Source organism: Peromyscus eremicus, chromosome 1 (genome assembly GCF_949786415.1).
Source record: "Peromyscus eremicus chromosome 1, PerEre_H2_v1, whole genome shotgun sequence".
NCBI classification, from domain to species: Eukaryota; Metazoa; Chordata; class Mammalia; order Rodentia; family Cricetidae; genus Peromyscus; species Peromyscus eremicus.
Genome location: NC_081416.1, coordinates 73105458 through 73117063, shown reverse-complemented (window position 1 = coordinate 73117063; position 11606 = coordinate 73105458). Strand labels below are relative to the sequence as shown.

General features: G+C 43.1%; 1 pseudogene; it reads left to right on the top strand.

The window, feature by feature from the left end:
* Window positions 1-544: 544 nt before the first annotated feature.
* Window positions 545-2124, top strand: LOC131899234 (non-POU domain-containing octamer-binding protein-like; annotated as a pseudogene).
* The last annotated feature ends 9482 nt before the right edge of the window (window positions 2125-11606 follow it).

Genomic DNA, 11606 nt, shown 5'->3' with positions numbered 1-11606 from the left:
GATTTAATACCTGAAGCAGGTGAGAATACAAGAATGATTTCCCAAAGCAATGCCTTCCCTAAACCAAGGATGCCTGGGGACTTCATTCAGAAAGCAAATACATATCCAGATAGAAAACACCTCTCTACACTAATCCAGACATAAACATCTTTATTGAACACATCTACAAAAACCCTATTTCCAAACAAGGTCTTCATCTTCCAAAGAAGGTCTTGGATTAGGACATAAATATATCTTGTAGGGGATGTTGCTTACCTACAATGGGCCCTCTAGACAGCTAACAGAGAGCCAAGCTATTATCAAAAATCACAGCTTAGGGGTTAAGGATGTGACTAGGTCAGTAGAGTGCTTGCCTAGTATACAGAAAGCCCCTGCTTTGCATTGTCTAAATGGGCATGGTGGTGCGTGTCTGTAATCCCTGAATTCTAGAGGTAGAAATTCTAGAAATGGATCAGAAGTTCAAGGTCATCCTCAGGGATTATAGTGACTTAAAGACCAGCCTTGAACCCTGTCTCAAAATATAAAACAAAGTTAAGGGGACGGTGGAGGCCGTGCAGCGTCGCCATTACTCTGAGCAAAGAACTGTGGGCATTGGAAGTCGAGGTTAGAGAGGACTGGGAGACAGACTCTTTGCTGTGCTCAAATTGAAGTCAAGGGTGCAAACATGCAGAGCAATAAAACCTTTAACTTGGAGAAGCAGAACCATACTCCAAGGAAGCATCATCAACATCACCACCAGCCGCACCAGCAGCAGCCACCCCCACCAATACCTGCAAATGGACAGCAGGCCAGCAGCCAGAATGAAGGTTTAACTATTGACCTGAAGAACTTTAGGAAACCAGAAGAGAAGACCTTCACTCAGCGAAGCTGTCTCTTTGTGGGCAATCTTCCCCCTGATATCACCGAGGAGGAAATGAGGAAACTTTTTGAGAAATATGGGAAAGTTTTCATTCATAAGGATAAAGGCTTTGGCTTTATTCGCTTGGAAACACGAACCCTAGCAGAAATTGCCAAAGTGGAGTTGGATAATATGCCACTTGGTGGAAAGCAGCTATGTGTCTGCTTTGCCTGTCACAGTACATCCCTTACAGTCCACAACCTTCCTCAGTATGTGTCCAACGAACTGCTGGAAGAAGCCTTTCCGTGTTTGGCCAGATGGAGAGGGCTGTGGTTATTGTGGATGACCGAGGAAGGCCCTCAGGGAAAGGCATTGTTGAGTTCTCAGGGAAGCCAGCTGCTCGGAAAGCTCTAGATAGATGCAGTGAAGGTTCCTTTTTGCTTACCACATTTCCTCTGCCTGTAACTGTGGAGCCTATGGACCAGTTAGATGATGAGGAGGGACTTCCAGAGAAACTGGTTATAAAAAACCAGCAATTTCACAAGGAATGAGAACAGCCACCCAGATTTGCACAGCCTGGATCCTTTGAGTATGAGTATGCCATGCCCTGGAAGGCACTCATTGAGATGGAGAAGCAACAGCAGCATCAAGTGGACCACAACACCAAGGAGGCTCGTGAAAAGATGGAGATGGAGGTGGAGGCAGCACGCCATGAGCACCAGGTTATGCTAATGAGGCAGGATTTGATGAGGCGTCAAGAAGAGCTTCGGAGAATGGAGGAGCTGCATAACCAAGAGGTTCAGAAACCAAAGCAGCTAGAGCTCAGGCAGGAAGAGGAGCGCAGGCGCCGTGAGGAAGAAATGCAGCGGCAACAAGAAGAAATGGTGCGGCGACCGCAAGAAAGATTCAAGGAAACCTTCCCTGATGCGAGAGAACAAGAGATACGGATGGGCCAAATGGCTATGAGAGGTGCTATGGGCACAAACAACAGAGGCGCATGCCCCCTGCTCCTGTGCCAACTGGTACCCCAGCTCCTCCAGGACCTGCCACTATGATGCCAGATGGAACCTTGGAATTGACCCCACCAACAACTAAACGTTTCGGCCAAGCTGCTACAATGAAAGGATTTGGAGCAATTGGTGGAACTCCTCCTGCATTCAACCGCCCAGCTCCTGGAGCTGAATTTGTTCCATATAAACGCTGCCGCCGATACTAAATAAAGTTGCAGTGTCTAGTTTCCCGCAACCCTTAAAAGAAAGGCCCTTTTTGGACCAGCAAGAATTCTACCCTGGAAAAGTGTTACGGGTTTTCCCAATAGATAGGTCTTCTCTGCCTGTACTAACTACTCTAGGGAGTATGCTTGGAGGCAGAGGGCAAGGGAGGGGTGGTAGTTAACAAATCAAAGTCTGTGGTACATTGCTTTATCAAGGCAGTCTGGTGCATTCCTGAAGTGTGTTGATTGTTGAGGGGCTGGAGAACCATAGCAAAATGAACTCAGAGAGCTCCATTAATCTTGACCATTCCTGTTTTCTTCTTCCTTCGTCCATCATGTTTCATCTTTATTTTCCTCAGCCCCAGAGACACTGCCATATATACCACAAAACCTAAACATCCTCCAATGACCTAGCCCAATTCCTCCATTCACTCCCAGGTGAGAATTCATACAAATGTCCACAGAGGTTACAGCATACATACGATTCTGTTATATCTTATATATAACCCCTTCATGTCCTAAGGAAGACATTTTCTCTTAGAGGTTTTCATTTTAGTATATATCTTTAAAAAAAAAAAAGTCTTGTGTTAACTTGCCTCCATCTTTTTCTTAGGTAAGGAGTGCTCAAGAATGAATGACCTTTTGTGTCTATGATATTGTTGTTCACAGCTTTTCTTGATAGGCCTAGTACAATCTTGGGAACAGGGCTGCTGTGTGTTGAAGGTCTGAAATAGCTCTTAGCCTTGCCTATCTTAGGTAGTTACATTGTGCATTTTTTATTGGTGTACTCTGTTTGATTTGTTCCTGATACCTTCAATTTGAAATTTTTCTGAGAAATGGAGCAGTAATGCAGCATCACCTTATTAAAATACATTTGAAGCCTTTAAAAAACCACAAAGTTAAAAAATAAAATATTCTGCCTTTAATCCCAGCCCTTGGGAGGCAGAGCTAGATGGGTCTCTGTGAGTTCAAGGCCAGCCTGGTCTATGGAGCAAGATCCAGGACAAGCATGAAAACTACACAGAGAAACCTGTCTTGAAAAAACAAAACAAAACTAATTAGTTAATTTATTTAAATAAATAAATAAATAAATAAAATATTCATGACTCAGTCAGTGAAAGAAAACTAAGCCATCACCACCAATATGACTTTTAAACGAGTAATCCAGTCCTCCCATCCTACTGAACTTTCAGCTCAACATTTTGATGTAGCAAAACTTTATGCAACCAGTCATTTGTATATTAGCCATATTCAAAGCACAGCATGATGTGTGTGGTCTTACAGGAAGTCATTTGTTGACCTGTACCCACTCCGAGTCCAAAGGAGTATGCAAGCTCATGATGGTTTCCCAAACTCCTACGCAGCCTCCACCTGGGCCATCCCAGCTCCTCCTCCTCTCCAGTCTCCACCACCACCATAACCCGTGCCTCTTTGTGTGCCCCAGAAGCATAGGCTGTGTCCTCGCTTCTGAGCATCACTCCGGCTCTACCCACAAAGTATGGCAGGCGCTGAGATGAAGGAAGCCACAGTCCCTGTGGATTTTTGGAGCTTTCAGAGGACAGATGGACCCTCTTCCAACTAAACCAGCCAGCTGTAACTCTAGAGTGATTTCTGCCATCCTCCCCCATTTCTCCACCTTTTTTTTTTTTTAATTAATCTTGCCAAAGGCTCCCTGAGTGTTAGAGGAAGGGAAAGAGGGACAAAGGTAAATAAATGTTGTAGACAACTTTCTAAATGGTCTTATTAAATAAAAAACAAAGAGCCAAATATAGGGGTGAAAGCCTTAGAGATCAGGGAAATCGGAAAAGCCACCAGCCAGCCTTACCTCACCAACTCTGCAGCTTCCAAATGCAAGCACTTCCTGTCTACCCGTGCCTTTATATGCCTTGCTTTTCTGCCCTCTCATTGGCTCTTAGCCCAGCTACCTCACTTCCTTGTCACTGTCTGTCTGTACAGACCTCCAGGTCTCTATGGTTGGTACTGGGATTAAAGGCGTGTGTCATCACGCTTGGCTCTGTTCCCTAGTGTGGCCTTGAACACACAGAGACCCTGCCTGCCAAGTGATCAGATTAAGGGCATGTGCTGCCTGACTTTGTTTACTTAAAATGGCTGGCCTTTTCCCCCTGATCTCCAGGCAAGCTTTATGTATCAAAGCTCAAATAAAATATCACCACAAAAGGTATTTCCCAGGTATACAAAGTGCCGGGAATTGGGAGATAATGAACTCAAGTTCAAGCATTTACTTTAACTTTCCCCATGAGAGAGAGAGAGAGAGAGAGAGAGAGAGAGAGAGAGAGAGAGAGAGAGAGAGAGAGAGCACTTTAAACCTCTAAGAGCCTTCTCTGAGCAGTGTAGAGTGGGTGGGGAAAAGATGTTCTGATTTAATTCCTACATAATAATGAAAGTAATTGTCCTATGTGTGTCATTATTTCCCCATTATCTTAATGCACCAGCTAATGAAGATTTTTCCAAGCTCATTCACGCAGCTACAGGAGCTGAGCAATCAGATGGCAGCCTGCACCCTGTGGAGACAGCCTGGCTTCACTGCTGATGGGGTCATCATCAATCAGAGTGTCTTGATACTGCTATTATCTCGGTGGGCTGCACAGGCCACCTTCTATCGAAGGGTACCTCTGTTCCATCCAGGTGGGCTTTCCCCCCATTGCCTCTCACTTGTGTAACACTGGGAAAGGCAGCCTGTTCAGGAGGGGACCCACTGGGCTGGTGATAGCAGATTGACAATTCTTGGGCACCACAAGCACTGAGGGATGCTGTACAGTTCATGCATGGCATGTGGGCACAGACTTCCTCTGTAGAGAGGGACAAACCATTTTTCAGTGTGTGAGCATCTCCAGGCTGTTTCCTCTGCCGACAGACAACAATTTCACACTGGCCAATTACACTGCTTCTCTTCTTCACCCTTGGATAGGAAGGCTCCCCCTAAAACAGTCTTTCTCAACCTATGGGTCACAACCCCTTTGGGGCTTTAGTGACCCTTTCACAGAGGTTGCATATCAGATATTTATATTATGATTCATAACAGTACCAAAAGTATAGTTACAAAGTAGCAATGAAATAATTTTATGGTTGGGGGCCACCACAACATGAGGAACTGTATTAAAGGGTGGCAGCATTAGGAAGGTTGAGAACCATTGCCCTAAAGGTTCATAGGTTGAAGGACTGGTCCTCAGTTTGGAGTCCAGTCATTGAGAGGTGATCGTGTCATGAGAACTCTGACTGAATCAATGAGCGAATCCACTGATGGTTTGTACTTTGGTGATAATATTTGGAGGTCATAGAAATATTTGCAGATGGGACTTGGATGGATGAAGTCTCCGAGGGCACCCCTTTGAAGGTGTCTTGTCCTTGTAGCTGAAGTTCTCTTTTCTTGTTTTCTAAGTGTCTGAGCCATCATGAAGTGATCAACCTTCTCTGTGGCATGTTTCTCCTGCCAGAACGTTCTGCCTCACTTCAGACACAAATGGACCCGGCTGGCCACGGACCGAAGTCTCTGAAACTGGGAATCAGAATCAACCCCTTCTGTGAGCCGTCACTCTCAGATATTCTGTCCCTGCAGTAAAAAGCTGACTGATGCAAACTTCTCCCCCTCAAAGGGTGAAGTGACCCAAGGCCTATTCAGAAAAGACATCAGATGGAATGCCTTCCTAGATGGCCTCACGGGGAAAGAAAGGCGGAGCTGGACAGCAGGCCATGATAGAGGACAAGGCCCAGAGGTGACTGGGCCAGGACGGTAGGAATGAGGTGGTGATACTTTAGGCATAAGGGAGTGAGGGAGCTCTAAGCACTGGGTGTGGCAGGGGAGAGGTTATAAGAGACATGGTATAATTTGCCTACTCTTGGGACCTTGTCCATGCTTAGAAGAGACAGATAAACTCAGATTTTTGACAAGCTTCACCTCCTTAGCTGTGATACTGCTCTGACAAAGGCCACACAGATTCTAGATTTAGGGACAAAATATCCTGTTAGTTGGTCCCTCCATGTCATCTGCCATGCTAGCACCAGAACTCGTGTGAAAGAGTGAAAACAGAGTTGTGGGGTTTCTGAGAGTAAAGGCAAATTTTAGATAATCTACTCCAATGTCTTGTTTAACAACCCAAGACACTTTTAAACACCCCCTGCCCCTCAGCCTGCCTCTGGGTGGATCCTACTGTGTGTCTCAGGTTTGATGGGCAACCACAGTCAGGAAGGCATGGCATCTGGGTGCTCAATGATGATTTAATTCTTTTCCCTGTGTCTCAAGTCCTCACAGGATGAAGGATTGTAGCAGTCTCTCAAAAGGGAGTGAGTTAGTTAAACTACTTGTTGCTGTGACAAAAATATCCAACATAAGCAACTTAGGTAGGAAAGGTTTGCTTTGCTCTCAGTTCCAGAGGGCACGGTCAGAAGCAGGCAGCAGAGGAGGCATTCCACTTTATGGTGGACAGGAAGGAACTTGCAACCAGGTATAACCCACAACGGCCTGGCCCACTCACCCGATATCTCCAGCTAGATCCCTCCCGCCAAAATTTCTACCACTTCCCGAAGCAGTGCAGTCATCTGGAGGATCAAGCATTCAATCACAAGTCAATGGGGGAGGATGTTTCACACACAAATCATGACTTGGAGCGTCTGTGAGGGGATGATGCAGTGAATGTGGGTGTTGGTCTGAAGAACAGCACGGGTTCTGGTTATGACCCACACCACCTGTGGCTTTGCCCCCTGAACTGGGTTTGCATACTGACTGAAAACATCAAGCTGGGTTGGGTGCTGCAGTGTGGACACATACATGCAATGGACAATCTTTGGTTTTAACCAAACAATGATTTAACCAAACAAGTGCTTTGGTTTGAACGTAGGTTATAGTAAGTTCTGATGACATGCTGATATGGAAACGTGGTTGAAAGAAACTTGGAAAGCCTTTCCAAATGACAGTCTTCACCAGATACACAGAAACCTTTGCTTTCCAACACTATTCAGCCATAATCATTTCATATGGAGTACTTCAAACTACCTTTTAAAGATAACTTTTTATTCAATAAGTATAGCATATAAGTAAGAATATGTCTAGGAACTGAGATCCTAGAAAGTTTGAAAGTAAAAATATAGAGAAAAATAATTAAGAGAACACATTCCAAAATAATTTCTTTTTTTATTTTATAATTAATTTAATTTTACATATCAGCCACGGATTCCCCTGTCCTCCCTCCTCCCGTTCCCTCTACCCTCCCCCCAACCCACTCCCCCATTCCCACCTCCTGCAAGGCAAGGACTCCCCTGGAGATTCAGCTCATCCTGGTAGATTAAGTTGAGGCAGGTCCAGTCCCCTCCTCCCTTCACCTAGGCTGAGCAAAGTGTCCCAGCATAGGTCCCATGCTCCAAACAGCCAGCTCATACACTAAGGACAGGTTCCGGTCCTACTGCCTGGGGGCCTCCTAAATAGTTCAAGCTAATCGACTGTCTCACTTACTAGAGGGCCTGATCCAGTTCCATGGGTTGGTTCATAGTTCATGTGTTTCCACTAGTTTGGCTATTTGTCCCTGTGCTTTTTCCAATTGAGAGAAAGCCCGAACTGACCTATTCTGGTGATCGGATCACCAAACACCCTAACTACCGTGCTAGAACTCTCATCCAATGACTGAGGGAAGCAGATGCAGAGATCCACGGTCAGGCCCCAGGTGGAGCTCCGGAAGTCCAATCGGCGAGAGAGAGAGAGAGAGAGAGAGAGAGAGAGAGAGAGAGAGAGAGAGAGAGAGAGAAGAGGGAGTATATGAGCAAAATAATTCCTTAAGAGCAGTGGTTAAGAGTTCATACTGCTCTTACAGAGGAGTCAGGTTTGACTCCCAACATCCTCATAGGATGGCTCATAACTGCCTGTAACTTCTGCTCTAGGAGGCCCAATACCCTCTTCCAGAATCCACAGGCAGCTGCACTCAGAAATACAGAAAGCTTTATGTAGACATACATATATACAAATTAAAAGAAAATAAATTTTTAAAAGTAAAAGAAGTAAAAAAATTTTGAGGGAATGTATCTTTATAGTTTAGGTTAGTTTTTAATGGTAAAAACAATTTATTTGGACTCATAGTTTAAGGGATACGGTGCTCGTGGTGGGATGGTATGGAGGGTGGCTCCATGCCATGGAAACAGGGAGTCACATTGACATTTTATACAGCAATATTATAATATTTTCTTTTTAAGAAAGGATTTACCTATGTAACTCAAGATGACCTGGAACTTATTAGCTATCCTGGCTTCATTGCTTCAGACTTTCCAATGCTGGCCTTATAGGTATGTGTCACCATACCTAATGTAATAATATCTTTAAAATATTTAAGATAACACTTGGTACAATGCACTAGCTTTGTGTGCACCCACTTGTTAATTATTTCACTTTTCAATATCTCAGTCTCTGCATTTTCAAAGAAGGAAATTGAAATAGGTGTTGAGGAAGGGCCTCCCTTCAAACAGCCTTAGTATTCACATACATGGAATTTTCACTTACAAGAAAACGCTTACCCATTCAGGAGAGCTTTTATCTCAACACAGATGATTAACCACGGGAAAACCACACATTGAACAACTATATGCATCTTGCCTGGGAAATAATAAATAAGAGAATGACAGATGGAGGGTCTGCGTCCTTGAAAATTTTGATTAATGGAAGAGCCATATAACTGTGACTTTGACTGTGAGAGGATGTGTGTTATTACCCAGCACATTTATGCCCGGTTTGCCAGTGAAATTGGCACCTTTCAGATGTGTGAGTGTTCACTGGGCCGCCCACCTCCTGCCACACCAGTGTCACTGCCATTCATTGGACGTGTGAGCCAGTGCTGTTTGTTCCAAGATGCTGACAGATGTTGGAGCCAGACCATCCATCCCACCATTGTGTAACTGGTAATGTCACTCCTATGCACTACAATGCCAATTGCAGTTTGAATGAGAAATTGCCCCCCCCCCCGTAGGTTCATGTATTTAAATACTTGATCACCAATTGGTGATGCTATTGTGGAAGTTATGGAACCTATAGGAAGTGGAGATTCTTGCTGGAGGAAGTATGTCACTGGGGGTAGGTTTTGAGGGATTAAAGCCTCATCTATTTTCTTTCCTGTCTCCCTGCTTCTTGTGAAGATGAAAATATGATCAGTCTATCTCAATAGATGCTGAAAAAAGTCATTGACAAAATCCAACACCCTTTCATGATAAAGTTGTGGAGAGATCAGGGATAAAGGGACATACCTAAACATAATAAAAGCAATATAGAGCAAGCCAATTGCTAACATCAAATTAAATGGAGAGAAATTCAAAGCAATTCCACTAAAATCAGGAATGAGACATTCAATATAGTATGTGAAGCTCTAGCTAGAGCAGTAAGACAACTAAAGGAAATCAAGGGGATACAAACTGGAAAGGAAGAAGTCAAAGTATCATTATTTGCAGATGATATGATAGTATACATAAGCAACCAAAAAAAATCCACCAGGGAACTCCTACAGCTGATAAACATCTTTAGTCAAGTGGCTGGATACAAGATTAACTAAAAAAAACCAGTAGCCTTCCTATATACAAATGATAAACAGGCTGAGAAAGAAATCAGGGTATCAACACCCTTCACAATAGCCTCAAATAATATAAAATATCTTGGTGTAACTCTAATCAAGCAAGTCAAAGACCTGTATGACAAGAACTCAAGTCTTTGAAGAAAAAAATTGGAAAAGGTATCAGAAGATGGAAGAATCTCCCATGCTCATGGAGCAGTAGCATTAACATAGTAAAAATGGCCATCTTACCAAAAGCAATCTACAGATTCAATGCAATCCCATTAAAATCCCAACACAATTCTTTACAGACCTTGAAAGAACAATGCTCAACTTCATGTGTACTGCTGCTGTGAGGACCAGCCTTTAGCAAGCAGCTCGGGGTTTGAGGGGAAGCCAGTAGAGTTGGCATACTACTGCTCAACTTGACTTTTCTATCTGAGGGAGTAAAACTTAATTCTCTGGGGCCAGTGAAAAGGGAAAAAAACCCACACACATACATCTCCAACATGTCAGGATCTCAGCTAGGGTGCTGGTGAATGGTATTGCCCCTGCCCCTGATAAAGCATGGGCTGCAGAGGATAGAAAATAAGAACAAGCTACAGGACAGACAAGCAGACACACGAGGACTTTGCTGAGGGCCAAAGCTTAGTTCTTCATTTTATCATTCTTACTGATGTTTGTTCCGCTCTGCTTCTCTTCTGTTTTGTTTTTGTGCCCTGATGTTTCCCTTCTGTCTCTCTTGATGTCTTCCTTCTAACTAATTTTATTTTTTCCCTTACAGCTTATATATCTTAGCAAAGTCTCTCAAGCAGTATAAAAAATACAATGTGGTTACAGTCTATGTTTCAAGTGAATGATTACAATGACTACAAGTAAAAAAAAAAACAGTGTGTTTTCCATATCCCTTTCATGATTTAACATTTTGCCTATTACAGGTGAAAAACAAGTTGCCCCAAGAACCCACACACACTCATACCCAAGCAACTTGTAATAGATTAACAGAGTGTAAGCAAGCAAAGTATTTTTCTCAGCCAGTTCTTTTGTTGGCAGGCTGCATTTTGCCATTACAAAGAAAGGATTGATTATTTTATTATTTATCTCAAAATGTAATCTTATAAAAAAATCTTACGGGAATCACAAGTCTAAATTTTATATATGAAAAACAACCAGTCAGTTCTATTTTAAATCCTCAGGGTGCATACCCACTCATCAACAGCTTTTTTTTTTTACATCATGAAGCTGGGGGCAAAAACAGGTACAAGGAATTAATCATCACCCTTGATCACCAACCTATCCCAGCAAGAAAGGTCCATCAGCCAGCAATACCCAGGCTACCATTGTTCCTGCTCCCTGACCTCAACGAGTCTCTCGCTCAACTAGTGAAAGTATGTCCTTCTAAACTTTACATTGTTTTCTAAGACTTTCTACCTCAAAGCCATTAACAAAAACATCTTAACCTAACCTTAAATCATATTTAAATCTTTGTTTTAGCTATGATCAACACTGAAACCTGTGAACACATCTCTCAACATTAACATTAGAAGAATTTGAGCTAATTTAATTTCTGGGACACAACTGTTTTACTTAATCATTAACCTAAGCCACAGTCTATATTGCTCAAGAGAAATTAGCTGTGTGACATTTCCTTGTTCTTATTTTCTATCCTCTGCAGCCCATGCTTTATCAGGGGCAGGGGCAATACCATATCTTGCTTTTACCTATATTAGTTTTCCCACTAAGCTAACCTCTATCATAATCCTGTACTGTTTAACTGAAGCAGTGATTTTTATTCCCCAAAGCCCCTGTTTTATTTATTAAACAGTACAGCTCACGATGAAATCATCTTTATAATAATCCACAGGTTAAAATGTCCAGTAGAATAGGGTATTTCCATGAGATAATCACACTGCATTAAAGGCAGTGGGGATCTCCCCACACCCATTCACATCATGCCAGATACCAGAGAAAAATGTCAGTGGCAAACATGTAAAGACACAGCAGTAGCAAGAGACAT